Source organism: Aegilops tauschii, chromosome 7 (genome assembly GCF_002575655.3).
Source record: "Aegilops tauschii subsp. strangulata cultivar AL8/78 chromosome 7, Aet v6.0, whole genome shotgun sequence".
Classification (NCBI taxonomy): domain Eukaryota; kingdom Viridiplantae; phylum Streptophyta; class Magnoliopsida; order Poales; family Poaceae; genus Aegilops; species Aegilops tauschii.
The window spans coordinates 568,953,190-568,958,204 of record NC_053041.3 but is presented as its reverse complement, the minus strand read 5'-3'; the positions used below and the strand labels follow the sequence as shown (position 1 = coordinate 568,958,204).

At 43.8% G+C, this 5,015-nt stretch overlaps 1 pseudogene; it reads right to left on the bottom strand.

Moving 5' to 3' along the window:
* Nucleotides 1-584: 584 nt before the first annotated feature.
* Nucleotides 585-2,783, bottom strand: LOC109747263 (tyrosine N-monooxygenase-like; annotated as a pseudogene).
* Nucleotides 2,784-5,015: the final 2,232 nt, after the last annotated feature.

Genomic DNA, 5,015 nt, shown 5'->3' with positions numbered 1-5,015 from the left:
CACCATGCACATCGGCATGAGCTTGCAAGTTTAATCACGTCTTTATTTCTTCCATTGGCCCATAATAGTCTTGAATCTTTAATCGGGTCTTCATTTCTTTCATTGGCCTATAATCTCAGATATTTAGTTGGGGTTTCCCTAGTTCCATTGGCCCATAATCACAGATTTTTAATCGTGTCTGTATTGCTTTCATTGGCCCGTAATCTCAGATCTGATCACACTCGAAATATGTGTCCTCATTGCATACCTCACTCTCTGAGTTTTTTTAATGTCTTTTTTAGGCTGCTTATTGATTCCCATGGCAATTTGCTAGCGTATATAAACTTGTAGAATTAAAAGTAAGAAAACTATGTGGTATTATTTAATTGATGAACCAAAATAGAAAGACTATTATAGGCTGCTATGCTGCCCCGCCTGGGACTTGGGCCGGAAGAAACAACTCAAACGGAGTTGCCCAATATGCGCCGACCTACTGTCATCCTTCGTTGGTGATAAAAAGAGCATCATCTTGTATACATTTCATCTCTATTTGTCCAAAATTAATACTAGATGGGTGGTTGTTTGGCTAGCACGTACTGTTCCAATGCTTTGGACAAGCATAGGACGATCCAGTGGCGCATGAAAGAAACCGGCTCGCTTGTACGTGAAACGGACAAAACCAAAATAGCTAGCATACGTGAAAATCAATCGAAGTGGAACGAAACAAAGCGGGATGAAAAAAAAGAATATCTCCTTCCTTTATTAGTAAGTATAGATTCATCAAAAAAATAGCTAGCATACTCGCCATATCGGTGATTCATAGCTCGTTATTTGCTCAACAATGCATGAGAGGGTAGAGGTGCACTGGAAGACGTGGCTCAGCATGTAGCTCTAGCGGCTTCTCTATGAAGAGGTTGTGCTTGGACTCGCTGAGATTGATAGCCGACACCCCAGCCGGTTTAGTCCAGGTGAAGCCATGTAGGAGCCTGCCAAAGAGCATGACACTCATGGTTGTTCCTAGTGATGCCGCGATGCATCCTCGCCGTCCGGTGCTGAAGGAGATGAACCGCAATTCGCTCTCGGTAAGCACCACATTGATGTTGTCTCCCATATGGCGCTCTGGCTTGAAGTGGAGTGGTTCATCCCAGACGGTGGGGTTCCGGCCCAGGGCCAGCCGGCTGAGGATGACGTTGCTACCCTTGGGCACGTGGTAGCCCGCAACAATGGTGTCGGCAATCGCGACATGCGGCAGGTTGAAGGGAGCGATTGGGTGGAGGCGAAATGCCTCACGTATGCACGCCTTGAGATAGTTGAGCTGCATGATGTCTGACTCTTGCACCAGTCGCTCGCGACCAACCACCCGGTCCATCTCCTCCACCGCCTTGGCCAGCAATTCTGGGTTGTTCACCATCTCCGCCAGTGCCCACTCCACTGCGTTTGACGGGTTATCTATGGCCGCTAATATTATGCCCTGCATCCATTCCATGGAGATAAATGTAAGTTATTACACTTTATACCTTTGCATAAAGAGAGATTACATTGAATAATTGGAATTTTAAATACAGTTTAAGTTGAAATCACATCAAAATGGTAGAAAATTACAATAATGCTATGTTTAAACTATTAATTCATAATTTCTTATTCTATTGTTTCCCTTTTCTAACACCTGCGAAATACGGTATAAGATCTAGTATTTAATAGTGTGAGCTATTACCTTTTCTCATGGATGACGTATTAGTACCTTGTAGGACTATGAGGCAATTGGTCACAAAATTCAATCTAGGCCCTTGAACCATCTTAAAATTTCTCATTAATTAATATTTTGCTTACCTTGGACTGTGCTTGACCTCATCGATGCTGAGCAACGGCTTGCCATCACCATCGGCAAGCGTGATGAGAACGTCAAGGAAGTCCTGGACCCCGTCCTGCCTTTCGCCGCTGTTCCACTGCCTCCAACGCTCTTCGATGACCACGCCATGCAGTCTATCCACTTTTGTGTTGGCCTCCTTAATAATTTTCTCGTGGCCGTCGAGGTCTAGGCCAAGTAGACACGGGAGGTAGTCGCTGACGCAGAACGCGAAGGTGAACCCTAGGAGGGCGAAGGAAGCGTCCATGTGCTCCACCTCCATTGGCCCCGGCCCGCCGTCCGCCTGAGGCTCCCCGAAGTACCGTTGGCCGAAGACAAGCCGGCGGATAACGTTGCCGCAGTAATGCCGCGCGACATGCCTGACATTGACGTTGGCTAGTCCCGACGTTGAAGATGACGACCGCCCGGCGGTGAGGTTGTAGATGTAGCGCGTCAAGTTGTCAGCTTCGTCGGCGCGCTTGTCGTGGAGCCACTTGTGACGGGAGGGGCAGATGATCTCAGAGGTGAGCACCTTGCGCATCTTCATCCACTGGTCGCCGAACGGCGAGAGCACGGCGTCCTTGTACCCGCTGCTGATGGCGCCGGAGGCGAAGGTGAGTGGGCGGGACGAGAAGTTTTTGTCCTGCTTCTTGAGCACCTCCCTTGCGATCTTGGGACATGTGATCGGGACGACGTGGACGCCGCCGAGGCGGAAGCAAGCGATGTCGGTGCCCATATCCTTCATCACGCGATGGATCCAACGGAACGCTGGCTTGTTGAGCACCATCTCGGGCAGGCTACCCACCAGTGGCCACGGCCATGGCCCCGGCGGAAGTGGAAGTGGCACCATCGCCGATGAGCACGTGCCACGGCGGACCTTGCTCTTGGTCATGACAAGGTATATGAGCGTTATTACGATGAGCAGCTGGGACACAACAAAGCAGCAGCAAGCCAGCATTGTGGAGACTGCTGCTTGCTGAGTGTGCACAGGCTTGCGAGGTAGCTTCCCTTGTTATCGGTGCGTAGGGAAGCCAACTTTGCTCTTCGTGCTGCTCTGCCCATGAGGGCGAGACCCCTCTTTATATGTTACCTCGGTACCAAAAAATTGGCATAGATTTATTAGATACGAAGGTATCTACGTATCTAACACTAAAACATGTCTAGATATATTCCTCATGTGTGGATCATTTATCACATTTATCACATGGCATTTCAAATGTATTTATGTTGATACTAATAATAATAACTGTATACATAAGAAAAATCTTCTATTTGTAGATTGTCTTAGATTTATTTAGATACGAAGGCTGATACTAATAATAATAAATTGTCTATCCAAACATAGTCAAAACAGAAAAAAAAAAGCTTCTGTTTATGGATTGCTTTATATTTATCTAAATATTAAGGCTGATACTAATAACAATAATTGTCTATCCAAACGTAATCAAAACAGAATAAAAAATCTTCTATTTATAGATTGTCTTAGTTTATCTAGATATGAAGGATGATATTAATAATAATGATTGCCTATCCAAACATAATCAAAATAGAATAAAACATCTCCTATTTGTAGATTTTCAAGAGTACTTATCCAAAACTAACCATAATTGTCTTTCCAAAAGTATTTCAGACGCCAGGATGATGGACCATATGGGCAGCTTTTGGTTTGAAGAGATGGTCGGACCATGCATCCGGGATTCAATGAGATGCTACATCGAGACCTCCTATTTAGCGCTGTACGCGCCAGCGAACGACGGAGCGCGTACTCTCCGCTCCCTCGCGCTGCCTCATGGGCTGGCCCATGTGTGTGAGGGAAAGCAGAAGCATCTTTTTTTTTCCTTTTTTTAAATTGTTTTCCATCGTAAGACTAATTCGGGATTTCAATAAAGTTACAACTTGTGAAATGTTCATAAATTCGAAAATTCTTCATGATTTGAAAAAAATATTCGCGAAATGATAAATGCAAACGGAATTAAAAATGTTCACCAAATTCCAAAACATTTCTTCAATCCAAAAAATGTTCGTGATTTCCAAGGAATGTACATTTGTTTTTGAATTTGATGAACATATTTTGAACATCGATAAAAAAATTTGGCATTCTATGAACTTTTTTTAATTTGATGAACAAAATTTGTATTCAAGAACATTTTTTGAAAAAGTTATGAACAAAATTTGAATTTATGAACAAATTTGTATTTCAGAGAACAAATTTTGAATGTGATGAACATTTTTTGAAAGCAACAAACAAAAAAAGAATCTGATGAACATTTTTTTAGTTCGATGAACAAATTTTGAATTTTTATGAACATTTTTTAAATCCGATGAACAAAAAATTGAATTCGGTGAACATTTTCTGGATTGTTGAACATTTTTAGAATTCAATGAAATAAAGGTGTTAACGAATTCAAAAAAATGCCAAAAATAGTCAAAAAGTGAAGAGGAAGAAAAGAGAAAATAAAAAGGAAAAAGGAAAAAAGAAAGAAAAAATTTAAAAGAAAGAAAAACAAAAAACCTGTATAGAAAACATAAAAAAAACCGGTTCTGGGAAGCTTCTAGAACTTTCCGAAAACCGGTGGGAAAATAACGGGGAGCCCGGCGGGGGGGGGGGGGGGGGGGGGGTGTTTTGTCGCTAGCGGGCGACCTACGCATTGTATAGGATCCTGCTGCTACATCATGCATGGGACATGCATGCACGACGCAGGGAACAGTGGGCTGACGACCTTCCTATAGCAGGTTAAAAGATGTGTCCACGCACATGCAGAACTAAGCACGTACATACTGACTTCGGTTCGGTGTGGCTTGAAAAAGACCAGCATGAGCTCTACGACAGGGAAGAAGTGATGCAGCGGCCAGAGGGGCGACCGCAACACCAAGTTCTTGCAGAATAGGACATGACAACTCTAAGAGCATCTCTAATAGGCGTGCAACCGCATGGCATGCAAAAACTTTTTTACAACGTCGAAATAGCATTTTTTTTGTGTGTGAAGCAGGGCGCTGGCTCCAGCAGCCGCTGTAAAATATGGCACGCGCGAGCAGCTCCAGAAGGCGCGCTAAATGACAGCGCGCGTGAGCAGCCGGCGGTTGCAAATATGATTTTCAAATGTCCATTTGACAATATGACGATGTTTCAAACATTCAACAAATGTGCAAAACAAAGACATATATAGGCAAGGGGATTAGGAAAACAATA